We start from the raw sequence: 18,256 nt of genomic DNA on the forward strand, positions 1-18,256 counted from the left end.
ACTGGGGAGCTAGGAAGCTTGAAGGTGGTGATGATGCCGGTAGGCAAAGGGGGCCCAGTAGGGATTGGTGTGTGTGTGAGGTAATGGGGACAGAAGTGGGGGCCACCTATAATGAAGATGAGGTAGGCATATGGGCAGGAGTAGGGGGCTTCTTTCTAGAAAGAAAGCCGGGGGCTGAGTCGGGATCCTTCTCACAGAATTTGGGGGAGGGGGGCGTGTCGGGGAGGTGTTGGTTGAATCCACTTGCATTCCTGTTGGTGTGCACGTTCTTGTGTGCGTCTCTATAGCCGCTTGGGCCCCGAGGCCATGCTTGTGGTTGCTGTGTGTATGCTTATGTGTAGAAGAGGTCAGTGGTTAGGGCCCAACTCTGATTCCTGGGGCCGCGGCCGTTGGGAATGCCAGTTGCGGGGAGGGGGGGGGGGCGCGGCCAGTAGGGGGTGATTGGCGCGCGCGCGCTGGGACAGAAAAAACATCCGCCGGAGGCCCGGCCGGGCGGCGCTCCAGCAGTGCCCAGCAGGCAGGTGCGCGAGGCGAGGAAGTGAGCGCATTCCGGCCCCCCGGCCGCCGGCCCTCCGGTGAGTCACCGCCGACCCCTGCTGCCCGCTGCCGGATAGGAGGGACCGGCCGCAGAGGGGAGATTTGGGTGGCCGGAGCCCCTGAGGGTGGTGGTGGGGGGAACCCCTTCAGGGTTACCGTAGCGCTGGGGAGAGTAAAGGGAGGAAGGGTCCTGTGGGGTCGAGGTCCTGGTTTCACCCCAGGCGCGAAACCCCTAATAGACACTGAATACAGAGCCCGTGACTGAATGGAGGCAGGCAGGGAGCCTCCCTTGGGAGAATCTTGGGGCAGGGAGAAGGCCCCAGAGAGCTCGTGTGGGAAGGGAAAGGGGCCCTGGGCAAAACAGCAAGTGGGTGAGACTGTCTGGGGAGGGGAGGAGTGTGGGGCTGTGGAGTGAGAGCACGGTGGACTGGAGTGCTGGAGGATCACAGCGCCAGTGTAGGCCTTGGCGAGCCAGAGCCTGTAGATGAAAGGAGACTTCATATCAGGTAGGAAGGTGGAAATGGCCAGACCCCAGACATAAGGTCTGCCCAGAGGCCTGTGTGCTCGGAGAGTGGAAGGTAGGTTTAGGGGGTGATGGGACTTAAGGTTAGGTAGGTACCCTGTAGCCAAGTCATTAAAGGCTTTGAATGCTGGGGTGAGGAATTTGGATTTGGCCTTGCAGGTGGCAATGACGGCCTCTGAGCAAGAAGAGTAGTGACTGACTTAAAGGCAAGGTTATCTGTGTGTAACATTACTGCCTCCCATTCCGTCTTTGCTGAAGAATTAGGCATGGATATGCTAATTTTTATAGTCATTTAACACTGTGTAACTGCATTTATCAAACGATTAAGTGTTGGATTTTTAAAAATAGTAAAGTTGAAAAATCTGATTCAATATTTGATTTAAAACCCAAAGTTGAGGCTGTCAAGATTAGTTACATGGCATTATCGTGCTTTTGTGCCCCCTTTTCTCGCAGTGACCTGAGTGAATTCTGTTTCTAGTGCCTCAGTTTTGTATCAGCACAATCCTTCTAGTTTTCCCCTCCTTCATGTTATGGTCTTTATTTTTAACCTTAACGTTCTTCTGTGCAGCCATTTAAACTGCCCTATAACCCAAACCAAGTAAAACATTTCTTGGAGTGGGCACTGGGCTACAGTATACAAATAACCCAGCTTTACATATGTATTATATTATTATCTTCTGTGCACATGTATGTAACTGGAGTTTCTGTGTTTAGCCTGTGGCTGATAAATAGAGAGAGAAAGCTAAATCTGTTTTATTCACAATAGTATTTATATAACAGTACTTATTAGTCTCATTTCTAAAATCAACTCTATGATGGTATTTGTCTCAGAAACTGACGCTCATTCTATCATATCATGATCTTTATATTTATTTTATCTTGGGCTGAAGGCAATTCCAAGAATTAGGATTTTAATAATTTATTTTAAAGATCTTTAAATCCTGCAGTTGCCTTTGGCCCCAAACAAGAAAATCTGGGTCAGTTAATTTAAAAAAAAAGAAAATGATTTACTATATTGGGCCCTGCTGCTTTCTCCTGTGCTGTTTCAGTCCCAGCCCTACCTTATTCCCAGTGGCTTTAGCCTTCATTCCTTCTTTGCTCTGCGGGGCATCTTTAGAGGAAAACTTCACACCAACTTCCTCTACCATAAATTCTCTCCCTTCCTTCAATTCTACACTTCTCTTTGCCAATGTACACCACTACTTCTTCATTGATTTTTTTTTTTTTTTTTTTAAACCTACAGCCCTTTCTGGCTCTTTTCCATCTTTAACACTCTCTTGTTGAAATCTTCTCTTTTTCCTCCTTTCTGTTTGGTAAGACCTTAGATTTTTAAAAGATTGGATTTTATTATTTATTCTGCATGATCTGTCTTCCTCTTCTCTCACCTTTTTCTGATTTGGGGCTGTTTGTAAACCCTGTTATGCTTGCTTTAACCAACGCTTCAACCTTCCCGTTGTGATTAAGCATTCTTCCTCTAGGTACAGCAGAAAACGCTTATGTTTCCACTCTTTTTCCTACAAGGAAAAAAGGTTTTCAAATTTACATCGACTTCAGCCTCTTCTTCCAACATTTTGCATCCAGCAGCATGACGTGGTCAATTGTAAAGTCCGTTGAGTGACTCCACTTAAGCTTGATGTTGTGCTAGGCACTGAATAGTGAATTTCACAATCCTGGCACCAGTTTCCTCAGCAATTGCCAACAATAGATGTTACCACATGCGTGCGTGTGAATTCTCTCGTGTATATGCTAAAATGCACAGATAGTATAACAAGTCAGTATGTGTGTATGAATATATGTTCAGGATATTACATTATAATCAAGGTAAGTGCATTTTGGGGTAGAAGATGAGGATGGGTAAGTTGATAGCTAGGATAGAAGGTTAACAGACATCATCCTTTGGTATTCTGTATTCAGATGAGAAAGATGAGTGGAGCCATTCCTATACAGATGAGATCACACGAAGGAGGCTGAGTTTCAGGAGTTCTGAGAGATGACAAGCAAGGGTTTGGTGAACGGCAGGAGGATGGGATAGAGGGGCCAGAGTCCAAGAACATTCCTATACTCAGCTGGGTACTCTCTCTGGCAGAGAATAGAAAAGATTGTCTGGTTGTAGTAGTGGTTTCAACTATGATCAAGATTCCATTAATAACCCATATTGAAGTTTTCTACCTTGTCTCTGTGCCATTTGAACCATTCTTAACAAGTTCTTATCATTTTTTTTTCTCCTTACGAACTATTACGTTCATGATAGCCCCTACCACCAATAATTAGCCCCTAGCTAACCACCATTAATTTTGACTAAATTACCTGGCTACTTACAAATTTTCATTGTTCCTGCCTGCTCTACAATCTATTTATGGCAGTAGTGACTTTTAAAATTCTATTTATGACTCACTTTTATTTATAAATTGCTCTCTTCTTAAAATTATAGACTCAAAACTAGATACTTAGAAGGCATCTAGTTTTTTGTTGTCTCTGAAAGATGATCAAGTTGATCTTTGCTTTCTCTATATTGAATAAAATGGGTTACTTCCTCCTGCAGTCAGAGGCCACCCCTTCTGTTATCTGGCTCTAGGGACTAGAGGCTTGTTAAGCTGAAATCTGGCTTCTTATAACATCTCATTTTCCCCCTTAGTTCTGCTCTTTGAAATGATATGGAAGAAATCGACTTGTTTTTCAGTGCGGCAGCTCTTTGAAGATTTGAAAAGTGTTTGTTTTTTGTTAGCTATTTGTCTAAGCTTTTTTCTTTAGCACTAATAGAACTTTCTGTGATGATAGAAATGTTCTCTACCTGTCTTGGCTAATCAGTAGCCACTAGTCACATGTGGCTTTTGAGCACTTGAAATATGGCTAGTGTGAAGAATGGAATTTTAAATTTTAATTTTTTTTTTTAACGTTTATTTACTTTTGAGACAGAGAGAGACAGAGCATGAACGGGGGAGGGTCAGAGAGAGAGAGGGAGACACAGAATCGGAAACAGGCTCCAGGCTCTGAGCTGTCAGCACAGAGCCCGACGTGGGGCTCGAACTCACTAGCCGTGAGATCATGACCTGAGCTGAAGTCCGATGCTTAACCGACTGAGCCACCCAGGTGCCCCTGGAATTTTAAATTTTAATTAATTTAAATGTAAATAGCCATAGGAGGTGAGTGGCTGTTGTGTTAGTACAGCTCTAAACTCAGAGTTAGTATGTTGTCATATGGCTGTCTTTTGGCTACTCCATAAATCTTATGGTCATTTCAAAAAATGGTAAAAATGTGTGTAACTGGGCTCTTGGTCTGCCTAAAGGCCAGTCTTCTATGTTGTCACAGCTGAGAAATGACACAAACCCAAAGCCTTGATGAGTAATGTCAGTTTTTATTGAAGGGGTAAAAGATGAAGGTTAGAATCTCATCTCTCATATACCAAAAGCAATGCTTAAGAAAAAATTTCTCAGGGCGCCTGGGTGGCTTAGTTGGTTAAGCGTCCAACTCTTGATTTCAGCTCAGGTCACAATCTCACAGTTTGTCAGGCTCTGTTGCTGACAGCACAGTGTGGAACCTGCTTGGGATTCTTTCCCTCTTCCCCTCTGTCTGCCCTTCCCCTGCTCGTGCTTGCTCGCTCTCAAATAAACATTAAAAAAAAGGGGGGGGAGGGGGGAGAAATCTGCATTTAATCTCTTCCCCAAAGAGAAAGAGTCCCTGAAGTCCCTCTCCCTCAAGTGGCTAACAAATCTCTCCCTTCTCTTTTCCCTTCTTTCCCCAAAATATATTTTCTCCTCCTCTTTGAACCTTACTCCTCTATTCTCTTTGAGTACCACCCTCTTCTCCTTTGAGGAGAGTTCTTAGCTGTGCTCCTCTTCAACTTCCCTTCCCTTTTAGTATGTCTGCTTGGGAAAATCAAGGAACTTTCCCCCTACCTATCTTTCTAGGGGCGGGACTCGGGAATGAGAGATTAGGGCTATAGTGTCATAAATAATTTTTCTTTTCCTTTCTCACATAATTCCTGACCTCCTCCTAGGAGTCCTCCTGTTTTCTTATCATTGCTGAAGAATTTCTATTTAGCATTCTTTTACATAAGAATCTCTGTTGTCTTCTTTCATTCCATGTCTATGCTTGACACATACTAATAAAGCTCCTTCTTCACAGTTCCTTTACCCATTTTCCTTTTTCTTTCTTTTTTATTTCTTTCCTTCTTTCCTTCCTTCTTTCTTTTTTCTTCTTTTTAAAAGAATTTTTAATGTTTATTTATTTTTGAGACAGAGAGAGACAGAGCATGAGTAGGGGAGGGGCAGAGAGAATGGGAGACACAGAATCCGAAGCAGGCTCCAGGCTCCCAGCTGTCAGTACAGAGCCCGATGCGGGGCTCAAACTTGTCAACTGCGAGATCATGACCTGAGCCGAAGTCAGACACTCAACCGACTGAGCCACCCAGGTGCCTCCCCTCTTTTTTTTGACTTATGTTATTTTTAATAGATTTATCTTCTCTTTACCTGTCTTCTACATAGGGAGGGGCTGTATCCATTGAGGGAATGGCATTCCTTTCCCACTCTTGTCACCCAATGCCTCGTCCTCCCTTGATTTTTTCTTTGGCTTACCATCATTGTCCATACCTACCTCCCTCTCCTCCAATCTCCTCTTTATCCATATCTTTAATAACATTTACTATTTTTTAAAATGATTTTGGGGGTCTCATTTTTTCCAGAGGTCCTCACACAATTCTCTGTGCCGTGACCTAAAACCGTGTATGTAGCATTGATTTCTGTGGATTGGAGGTGATGGGGTTGAGGGGCAGAATATCCTCAACCATGGCGCTGATGTTTTGGACTGGATAATCCTTTATTGTTGGGGGGCAGTCCTGTGAACTGTGGGATGTTTAGCAGCATCCCTGACCTCCGCCGTGACCACCAGAAATATTTCCAGACATTGCCACATGTCCCCCTGGAGGGCAAAATCCACCACTACCCTCCCTGCCTATGTTGAGAACTACTATGCTGTAATATGGGCTTTCTGAAATGGATAGGTGGTTGTACTTTTTCTCTCCAGCTGCCAATTTATTTGCTTAGCCTGGGTTTTCGAAAGTGTGGTCTTTGTCTTACTTGGTAGGAGGTAGCTTCTTAAAATTGCAGGTTTCTGAGCTCATCCTAGACCTATTGAATCGGAAACATTGGAAGTGGAATCTGTAAATCTGATTTTTACAAGACGCTACCCCCTCTTCTCCCCTAACCAGGTAATTCTTTTGCCCTAGGCTTGACCCTCCTGTGGCATAACTGCTGCATTACCCACATTTTTTTCCTGCAAATCTTGCTGGTGCTCCAGCTTTGCTTCCGCTCTTGGCCCCATGATGCCAACACAAATAAGGAGGCCTCAGGTTACCAGGACAACTGGAGCACAGGAAACCGTAAAGACTCTGAGCTCCTACAGGCATCATGGACTGTGGCTATGCTGGCTTGATTTCTCTTGGGGGCTCAGTCATACTTTCTATTCCCCATTCCCAAACTACCCAGACTGGCAGATACCCAGGCCCAATCCACAGATCCTAATTATACAGACTGGGTGGTGGAATCTACAATGGGTGGAATGGAGAAGGGTAAATGAAGCTCTGTTACTCACACCATTGATATTCCGTGTCATGTTGGTGGTAATTGAATTTTTATACTGGTGAGAATTATATTCACCTGAGAGTTGATGTGATTACAGGCTTTGGAATCAGGATGCATAATATTATTTCTGTTATTTATAGTTGCTTCAGTGAACCTTGAGTCTTGAATCTTTTTGGATCCCTGGATAGAGGTTTTCACAATTAGCTTTGGGTCAAAAGATTTAGCAATCTGATAAACTGAGAACAGCTAACGTTTAGCAAGAAAAGAATAGTTACCAGATAATGAGTTTGAGTTCTATTTACATTTCATTATAAAGCTAGTCTTTGTTTTAAGGTAGATCATCTGGTTTGATTAAGTCTCTAAAGCCATGAATAAATGAAAATTTGCTTGCACATATGGACACTTAGATGCTTAGAAAATGTTGAATTGATCCAGAACTGGAGCAGGCCACCTCCATGGAGCATCATGGCAGGTGAGAGCAAGAGGAAATAAAGGGTGATAAGGTTGACTTGATAGCTCTTTTCAAATAGTTGAAGGATTCTCCTGTGGAGGAGGGGTCAGATTTACTTGCTTTAGTTCCAGAAGGTAGAATAAGCACCTTTATTTCAGATGACAGTGATAGAGGGACAGACTTTGGTTCAGTAAGGAAGAATGTTTGATTAATTGGCTGACCTCAGACTGGAATGAGCTGAACTGTTAGTGAATTATTTGTGATGGTATTGTTTATATGGAGGTTAGAGTACTGATTGCACAAGGTTTGGATGAGATTTGGGACATTAAATTGAGTTTGGCCTGGAAGAAAAGCAGGCAAATTTATTGGAGGTCAATTTACCCTTTCTATTACATGATTCTGTGGCAACTCTTAAAGTCATTACTGTTTTCCTAGGCACCTCTGCCAAGTTTACCCCCCTGAGTCATTGAATATTAGAGTTGGTAGTAGAGTCTTTAGAAATTTCTCAAATGTTCTCTAGTCCTCTGGAGATATCTCAAGAATGTCACAGAGGTGGCTGAGAGAAGTGAGATGAAGGACAGCTGAGGCTCTGAGCCTTTTCCCTAGGCTTCAGCCAGAAGAGTCTTGCCTTCCCCCCCCCCGAAAAAAAAAGGGGGAGGGGGGTTCTACTGGAAAAAAATTGTAAAAGCCCTGATATCCTAAGTTCTTCATTTTACTGACAGAGAAACTAAGATACGGAGCAGAGAAGTGTCTTGCCAGAAGTCACACAGCCAATACATTTCAGGGTTGGAATTCAAATTTAGCTCTTCTAATTCCCGGCTTCAAATCTACTAGTCTAACTTCTTATAATTCAGTAATAAGTTTCTCTCCATTTCTCTGGCTCCACTATAAGCCAGAATTTTATTTCTTCAGATCTATCCCCTGTTAGCTGCTGAACAGGTCTCTCTGCTACCCAATCTCTCTTTCTTCTGGTCTATATTATATTCACAGCTGCCATGTTATACTTCTTGAAGCATTGTCTTTATCATGAGATTTCCCTGCTGAAGAACCTTCTCTGTATTGCCTAGAAGGACTTTTCAGCCTGACACATTGTTAGTATTCTTTAGGATCCTTATTGTTCACCTAGCTGAACTTTTGCCCAAGTCCATCCTGTTATGGGTAATTAAAGGGCTATATAAAATAGTGAGATTAACTGAGTCCCACCCTACTTCTAGACACCACTTTTGGCAGGATTTTTGTGTGGAGAGTTTTAATCAGGCATGATGAAAAGATACAAAAGAAATAGAAGATTACAGCTCATAAACGGCAAGTTGCACAACAATATGTATAATACCCAATTTATGTGACACATACAGTTAGTTGTTTACAAACAAGAATGAGATGTATAGAAAGCATCTGGAAGAAAATACACCAAACTGATAACAGAAATTTTTTTTTAGTTTAATTTTTGAGAGACAGGGTAAGCAGGGGAGGGGCAGAGAGAGAGGGAGACAGAGAATCCCAAGCAGGCTCTGTACTGCCAGCGTGGAGCCTGATGGGGGACTGTGAGATCATTACCTGAGCTGAAACGAAGTTAGGCGCTCAATCAACTAAGCCACCAAGGCACCCCTATAACAGACATTGACTCTAAGGAGGGAGATTGAAAAACAATGGCGGAGAGCATAGGAAGAGGGGACTTAAAAGATTTATTTCTCCATTGAGGAGAGCCTCACAGGATGGAAGGGAGACCTAAGGAACCAGGCTTGGAACTGACAGAGAAAGAACTGCTCAGGTATTTTGCTTGGTTTCAATGGAGGGAGGGAAAACTTGATTTTACTCTCCCAACAAACATGTACATAGAACGGGGGAGTTAATTGCCTGAAATGACATCAGAGTACTCTTAGGAAGTGAGCATGGATGCTGTGAACTAGAAATGACAAATGTGCACTGAATTCATCACCCCTACCCTCATTTCTTTTTTTTTTTTTTTAAGTTTAGTTTGAGAGAGAGAGAGAGCACAAGTGGGGACGAACAGAGAGAGAGAGAATCCAAAGCAGGCTCCACACTGTCAGCACAGAGCATGACGTGGGGCTTGAATTCATGAACTGCAAGATCATAACCTGAGCCGGAATCAAGAGTCAGACTGTCTCGTAACCAACTGAGCCACCCAGGTGCCCCTCTCCACCTGCCCCCTCATTTGTTGGGGGGTGCCCCCTCAGCTTTCTTCTAAGCACAGGAAGGACACAAAGCAAAAATACAACCTGCCACTTCCCTCCCTACCTGCTCTATCTTGCACTCTCTCATCCTCTTAACTCAATGCGCCTCAATCCCTAGTAAATGTTAAAATCACACCACAGGACTTGAACTAAGCCAGTAAAGAAAGGTCTAAGATGGAGGTGTAGATAAAAAATAGCTTTGGGGCACCTGGGTGACTCAGTTGGTTAAGTGTCCAACTTGGGCTCAGGCATGATCTCATGGTTTGTGGGTTCGAGCCCCACATTGGGCTCTGCACTGACAGCTTGGAGTCTGGAGCCTACTTCGGATTCTGTCTCTCTTTCTCTCTGCCTCACCCTGATTGTGCTGTCTCTCTCAAAAATAAATAAGTAAACATAAAAAAAAATAGCTTTCTTCAGCTGTTATCCTTGCTTAGGCCTGATTTTTTATTTTTTATTTTTAATGAAATCTATTTTATTCATTCATTCATTCATTTAGAGAGAGGGCACAAGTGAGCAAGGGCAGAGAGAGAATCCCAGGAGGACAGGCCTGATTTTTATTTTTTTAAGTAAATCTAATTTTATTTTATTTTATTTTTTATTATTTATTTATTTAGAGGGCACAAGTGAGCAAGGGGCAGAGAGAGAGAGAGAGAATCCTAGGAGGGACAAAGAAGCAGGGCTCACTCAAAGAGGGACTCGTGCTCACCCAAAGTAGGGCTCGAGCTCACCTGATATGGGACTCAAAACTCATGAACTGTGAGATCATGTCCTGAGCCAAAGTCAGATGCTTATTGACTGAGCTACCCAGGCACCCTAAGCCTGATTTTTCTTCTTATTATTATCAAAAAAACCATTTTTTAATGTTTATTTTTGAGAGAGACAGCCCATGTCGGGGAGGGGCAGGGAGAGAGGGAGACACAGAATCTGAAGCAGGCTCCAGGCTCTGAGCTGTCAGCATAGAGCCCAATGTGGGGCTCAAATCTATGGACCATGAGATCATGACCTGAGTCAAAGTTGGAAGCTTAACCAACTGAGCCACCCAGACACCCCACCCTAAGCCTGATTTTTAAAAAATTAAATTAGGTTAATCAGGAGAGGATGTGCAAATTCACTAACTTCTGTGAATTAGAAAACAAATTCTAAGGTACTGCATTTCCACTGGACAGAACCCATTTCTCTGGTGTGTTTCAGAAGGCTGACTGGTAAAGGATAATTCTATACTATATATGGGCTGCTAAACCTCTAATGATTTGCTGGCCAGCCACTGTTGGTAATAAAAAAGAGTTTAACTCCTTAACTGTTGCAAAATAATTATTTTTTCAACTTTATAGAAATACAATTTACAAGCAAGATGATGTATGTGTTTTCAAGTGTACAATGTAGATGTTTGCACTTATATAATCATCTTCCCAGACTAGTCATTTCTGTTACCCCCCGACACACACACACAAAGTCCCCCGTTACCCTTTGCGGTCTCCCCTCACCCCACCCCAGACATCCACTGATTATATTTCTATCACTGTAGATTAGTTTTACCTATTGTAGAGGTTGATATAAATGGAATCATACAGTATGTGTCCTGTTCTTAGCTTCTTTAATTCGGCATTACGTTTTTCATATCCATTCATGTTTTTGTGTATGTCAGTAATTTATCCTTTTTTTTTTTTTTGCTGAGTAGTATTTCATTGTTGGATATGCCACAATTACTTCCCCAGCATTTAATGATATTGAGTTTGTCCATTCATCTGCTGATGGACATTTAGGTTGCTTTCTACTTTTTAAAAGAAGTTTATTCATTTTGGGAGAGAGAAGGAGAAAGTGTGCATGTGCACGCATGCATACGTGTGCAAGTTAAGGGGGGACAGAGAGAGAAGAAGAGAGAGAATCCCAAGAAGGCTTTGTGCTGTCAGCACGGAGCTGACGGAGGGCTCAGTTTCACCAGTTATGAGATCATGACCTGAGCCAAAAATCAAGAGTCGGGGGCGTAACTGACTGAGCCACCCAGGCACCCCTAGTATTGTCAGTGTTTAAAATCATTCTATTAAAAAATTTTTTTGATGTTTATTTATTTTTGAGAGAGAGAATGTGTGTACAAATGGGGGAGGGGCAGAGAGAGAGAGACAGAATCTAAAGCAGGCTCCATGCTGTCAGTGCAGAGCCCAACATGGGGCTCAAACTCACAAACTGTGAGATCATGACCTGAACCGAGGTCGGATGCTCAACCAATGGAGCCACCCAGGCACCCCAAGGTTTGTAGTGATATCTCATTGTGGTTTTAATTTGCTTTTCCCCGGCAATTAATGATACTGGGCATCTTTTCATGTGCTTATTTGCCACCAATATCTCATATTTGGTGAAGTCTATTTAAATCTTTTGCCTATTTAAAAAATTGGACTGTTGGTCTTATTGCTGTAAAAGTTCTTTATATATTCAAAACACAAGTGAGTATATGAATTGTGAGTATATGTGAGTATATGAATTGAAAATATTCCCCCAGTGAGTGGCTTGCCATTTTTCCTTGTGTCTTTTGAACAGCAGAAGTTTTGAATTTTGGTGAAGTCTAATTTCTTACTTTTTTTTTCTTTTACAGTTAGTGCTCTTTGTGCCCTGCACAAGAAATCTTTGCTTACAACAAAGTCACAGATTTTCTCCTGTGTTTTCTTCTATATCTAGAAATTTTATAGTTTTAACTATTATACCTAGGTCTTTTTGTGCTAATTATCCGTTTCGATCACTTCTTTAGCTTTTCTTCACTGCATAACAAATACAGTAGGAAAGGAAGAATCTGAAATAAAGGTGATTACCTCTCAGAAAAGGATATATTGTAGAATAGATTTTAAACATTTGTTGTGTGTACTGTTGTCTTCATGCAATATTTATTAATTTTTTATGTTTATTTTTGAAAGAGAGTGCATGCTTGCACGTGTGCGCACGAGTGGGGAAGGGACACAGAGAGAGAGACAGAGGATCTGAAGTGGGCTCCATCCAGCTGCGTGCTGGCAGCACAGAGCCCGATGTGGGGCTCAAACTCACGAAATCATAGTAAGTGATCTCATGCTCCTGTCACTAGATGTAGTGACCAGACTTTGGTTTATACAAAACAGTTTGGTTTTGTTTCTAATCCTGTTTTTGGTAATATCTTGTTGCCAAAAGAGTTTGCTGTTAGTATCATCACGGAACTCCTAGTTCTCTTTCCTGATAACCAGAGAACTAGATATCTCCTATAACTAACCGATCATATGTTCCTTAAAGCCAGTCATACTTTATTTGTGTTAATGATACCACCATTCTACAAGCCACCTCAAGTATCAGTAATAAGCGTTATTTACTATTAACATTAATAAACTAGTACAAATGTTAATAACCAAATAACAAGTGGTGTTAATTCAGAGCAGGATGCGATCACTATGGCTGAGGATAACCTTCATAGAAGAAATAAGGATTGAACTAGTTCTGAAAGATGAGTAAGATTTTGATATATACAAACAGGGAAGATTGATTTGGATTAATGGATTTGAGGAAGACAAGAGGAAGGATCAGTACATGCGTCATTCATGGTGTGACTCCCCTGTCTGTTTATAGTGGACATCATTAATCCATCATGGAACTCATTCTTGCTGGTAAAACTGGAACTAGATAGTAGGAAGAGAAATGTAGACATTAAGTGGAGAGATATTGTAAAAGAGGCATCAGTGAGACTTTGTGAAAATGTCTGACCTAGGAGGTCAAGATATGGGGTATTTCCCAGGTGCAGTAGGGAAGTCCTTGGTGCAGAGACTATGAAGGGTTTCTGTTGCATCTGTGCTGAATGTACAAGCATCTGAGGGGTGTGGTGTGATAAGCATCATAACCAGACTCAGAAAAATAGCTCCAGGGGAAGACAGTGCAATGTAATCCATCCATTGCTCTGGAGATCTGGGAAGCCAGAGGCCCACTCGCTCAAGGAGTCCCAACTTTTTCTTGCTGCTACAAAGTCCCCTTCCCCCTCATACATCCAAATTCATCTCAGAGAAGTGGGAGAGAGGTGACTCTCTAAGAGACCAAGCAATTTTTATTCAAGAGAGTCTGAGCAGTACCTTAAAGATTAAATGATCATGGGGCGCCTGGGTGGCGCAGTCAGTTAAGCGTCCGACTTCAGCCAGGTCACGATCTCGCGGTCCGTGAGTTCGAGCCCCGCGTCGGGCTCTGGGCTGATGGCTCAGAGCCTGGAGCCTGCTTCCGATTCTGTGTCTCCCTCTCTCTCTGCCCCTCCCCCGTTCATGCTCTGTCTCTCTCTGTCCCAAAAATAAATAAACGTTGAAAAAAAAAAATTAAAAAGATTAAATGATCAGATCTATTTTAAATGGGTTGGGCACTTCTGAAGGATGTGGTATCAGCAACTGTGAAGATGTATAAAACCTTCATGTGAATAGAGGGTGCCAGTCAAGTCATCCACTAACTTTGATGAGGTAAGGCAAGACTGCATGTGGAATGATGCAGGCCTGTGTACCTGTTGCCAAGAGGGGCTGATTGGGCCCATCTAAGTAGGTTAGGATAGATGCCAGAGGCATGTGGCCTACCTGATCAGGTAGCTCAGTGCACTTAGCTTCAGGGGGACTGTTTATCCATGTCTCAGCACCACCCGTGCCCCAATGCTGGCTACATTCACTCATTGCCAAGAAAAGCATATGGTTGAACAGCTTCAAGAGAATAGGTGTTAACTCTTCCTTAAATGTTTGGTAGAATTCCCTGGAAAGCCATCTGGCCCCGGACTCTTGTTTTTTTGGGGGAGATTTTTTATTACTAATTTGATTTCTTGACTGGTTATGGGTCTGTTCAAAGTTTCTATTTCTTCCTGTTTCAGTTTTGGAAGAAAAGCGTATGGTTGAAACACATCTGTTACCGCTGGCCTTGTCAAACCTTTGAGGACAGATTCTTGTAGTCTGCTATTTCCCTCAGCATCCCTCTTTTATCTCTCCTCATCCTAAGGAACCCATTTTGTTTTTTTTGTTTTTTTTTTTTTTTTTTTTTTCAACGTTTTATTTATTTTTGGGACAGAGAGAGGCAGAGCATGAACGGGGGAGGGGCAGAGAGAGAGGGAGACACAGAATCGGAAACAGGCTCCAGGCTCTGAGCCATCAGCCCAGAGCCTGACGCGGGGCTCGAACTCACGGACCGCGAGATCGTGACCTGGCTGAAGTCGGACGCTTAACCGACTGCGCCACCCAGGCGCCCCCCCATTTTGTTTTTAAGAACCCATTTTTTGAGGAGCCATCCAAATTATCTAGATTTTGTCATTTACTCATTTTTTAAATTTATTCTGATGTTGAGAGTCTGTTATACCATACATTGTCCTAAGCACTGAGGATACAGCATTTTGTAGAGAAAATGGAATAAACACAAATAAATATGTATAATTAAGTTTGAACAATATGAAGTTTAAAAAACATTACGGGGGGGGTGGCTGGGTGGCTCAGTCAGTTAAGCATCCAACTCCTAATTTGGGGTCAGGTCATGATCTCACAGTTCGTGAGATTGAGCCCCCAGTGTGGAGCCTGCTTGGGATTCTCTCTTCCTCCCTCCCTCTCTCTCAAAATACATAAATAAACATTTAAAAAATATTCTGGAGAAAGAACAGAGTATTATTGGGCTATACATATTTGGGGGGAGACCTTGTCTGTAAAGGAAGTGGTGATGTTTACACAGTGATCTTACTGATTTTGAGGTGATTGTGTGGAAGGTGGGAAGTGTTTCAGATAGAGGGAACAGTATGTGCAAAGGTGAGAGAATGGAAAGGAATGAAAGAAGTTCAGGGTATCTGGAGCATGAAGAGGGGGTGGGATGTGAGGTGAGATGAGGCTGAAGAGGTAGGCAGGGGCCAGATCAAGGAGCACCTTGAAATCCATGTTAAGGTGTTTATAGTTCATCCTTTAAAGGGGAGGCCAGTTGTGCCTGGGTGGCTTGGTCGGTTGAGCATCCAACACTTAGTTTCAGCTCAGGTCATGATCTCATGGTTTGTGAGATCCAGCCCTTCGTTGGGCTCCTTGCTGACAGTGTGGAGCCTGCTTGGGATTCTCTCTCTCCCTCTCTCTCTGCCCCTCCCCTGCTCGCTCACTCTGTCTCTTTCTCAAAAATAAATAAGCTTAAAAAAAATTAAAGGGGAGGCAAGTCAAGGGTTTTATGCAGAGGAGTGACTTGGCCAGCACTACATGTTGGCTGTTTTATAGGCAGATTGGAGAGGATCAACACTAGAGTCTGGGAGACAAGTTAAAGGGCAGTTACATTGGTTCAGGTGAAAGATGATAGTGGTTTGCACTATATAGAGTAGCACAGTGGAGAATTGCGTGGATTTGAGGGCATATTTTGGAGGTGTATCCAGCAAGACTTAGATGTGGACAGTGAGGGAGATGAGAATTCAGGGATGACTGAGGTTTTGGGCTTCAGCATGTAGATGCATGATGGTGCCAGTTACTGAGCAAGAGAACTTTGGGGTGGGAAGATATTTTGGGGGGAAATCATGTGTCTGATTTTGGACATTGAATTTGAAGTGCTTGCAACTCCATCAAGTGAAGAGGTCCAGTAGGCAATTGAATATATTAATTTGGAGGTGATGGAAATGGATTGGCAATCCATGCTTGGCACATAGAAATAGTTATTGGAGTTATGCATGGGTATAGATATAATTATTGAGAGAGCTGAGTGGAGAAAAAAATATTTAGAATAAAGCCTCAAGGAATACCAATCAACCCAAGGGACAGGTAGAGAAGGAAGAGTCAGTAAGAGACAGCTGCCAGGTAGTTTGGGAGAAAGCTACAGTATGGTGTCACAGAAGGTGTACCATTACAGCCTATTGTAGAGAGATGTCAGAGTGTTTGGCTGGACTCCTGGTGCTGCTGAAGTTACCTATAATATTTGATAGGGTGGGTGGGCTACAGAGGATCAGAGGAGCAGACCTGGAGCTCCCAGACCACTAATAACGTGGCAGCCTTCTGCCTGTCAAATCTGAAGAAACTTGGACTCTAGGAGGTAGCAGGGGTTGAGAGGATGGAGAAGGCTCCCATAGAGATGTGATACCGTCAGAGCTCTGCCTTTAACCTGGTGAGGTTCAGCAAGATGCAAGTGAATCCCAGTCTGTGGACCTGAGCCATCCTACAAATTTGGTTACATTCTTACCACTTCCTAGCAGCTCACCCTTTTTTTCTGTCTCTGCCACTCTGATTCTGATGCCTAACTCATTCCCCTTGGTTCTTGATCTTTGGTTTACTTTGGCTAGCTCTCCCTTTCTGAGCAGTAACTCCCATATATACATACTTCTAATAACCCCTCTGCATGGCTGGCAAGCTGCAAAAGCTGACTCTTTATGTACCTAATAAGCAGTTACCACAGAGTATGGCCCAGGATTATAGGCCTAGGTATCTAGAGGTGTTAGTGACTCTAAGCCTTAGAATTTTTGTTTTCCTCAGTCATCTCCTTTTCTCCTGTTTTGCTTGTCTGAGCGTTATTATTAGCTAGATGTTAAGGCTGGTTCTACCCTTCACTGAATTTTGGGTTCTATTGCTATTATTCTGAGCTGGTGGTATCTGGGCCTAGCCTTGCTTGTGGTCTTAAGGGTTTTGATGACCTTTCCTATGGAGTAATATTCTGTGGAACTTCCTACCATGTGCTTTCTTTCTTTCCTTCCTGCCAGGATTAGTAAAAAATTAATTTAAAAATTCTTGGGGCGCCTGGGTGGCTCAGTCAGTTAAGCGTCCGACTTCAGCTCAGGTCATGATCTCACGGTCCGTGAGTTTGAGCCCCGCGTCGGGCTCTGGGCTGATGGCTCAGAGCCTGCAGCCTGCTTCCGATTCTGTGTCTCCCTCTCTCTCTGCCCCTCCCCTGTTCATACTCTGTCTCTCTCTGTCTCAAAAATAAATAAAAAATGTTAAAAAAAATTAAAAAAAATTAATTTAAAAATTCTATCTTCCTATTCTAAAAGCCTGTAACCTCTTTGCTCTGGGTATTGGGTCTGAGGAATGTCTGTAGCCCTTAGCCTATTTCAGGACCTATGATTAACATACCCTGGGTCTAAATAATGAATTTGCAAGACTCCTGTGGGTTACAGTTTCATATAGGAGAAGCTTAAGAGCAGGAATCTGATTGGAAGGGGAGGGAGGCAGTTAGAAGATTTGTCTTGAAGCTGAGTCCACAAGAGTAATATGATCAGCTGACTAGGACTGACTACCAGAAAAATAATAAAACAAAGATGTGATTGATAAAAATGTGTGCTTTCTTCATTTAAGTGAGTTTTATAAATGTGGAACCTTAAAAAAATTCTTCCGTTGGCCAATTAATTCACTTACTTAGTTTATTCCTTCTCTAAACAAAGGTATACCATTAACCTGCAAATTTTAAATACCTGATTTGCTGACTTTTTTTTCTATATATGTATTTTTATTTGGTTTACTTTATGAGGTGGGGGAAAGAGTTCACCGTCATTAATGCCAACAACTCTTCCTCAAATCCTCCAAGCAATCTTTTCCGTGGTGAGTTGTGTAAAATTCTAATCATTACTGTTGTGCAATGCTAAAATACCTTATATATGTAACAGTGACAGCACACATGCCCACACCCAGTGAAACAAGGTCATGTTCCAGCAGAAATTATCTACATTGAGGTGACAGGTGATGATGCCATGACTAGGGGTGAACTCACCAAGGAAATGAGCATAGAAAGAAGAATGCAGAAAGCTGAGGACCAGGGCGTGGGGAGAGGGGAGGAAGCTCACAGTTCAGAGGAGGAAGAGGACCTTCACCACAGTGATAGATTAGTAGACACTGAGATGGGAGCATGACTAGGCAAATGAGCCGTGGCAAAAGTCATGAGAGTTTCAAGAGCAAGGTGGTGGTTAGCAGGAACTTCTCTGTGTTTCTCTTCATCCTAATTACCTTTTTTAAATGTTTATTTATTTTAGAGAGAGAGAGAGAGAGAGAGCACGAGTGGGGGAGGAGCAGAG

This window comes from Lynx rufus, unplaced genomic scaffold, assembly GCF_022079265.1.
Source record: "Lynx rufus isolate CCGP_SWC_20201006 ecotype Redwood Valley unplaced genomic scaffold, mLynRuf1.p SCAF_10, whole genome shotgun sequence".
NCBI lineage: Eukaryota > Metazoa > Chordata > Mammalia > Carnivora > Felidae > Lynx > Lynx rufus.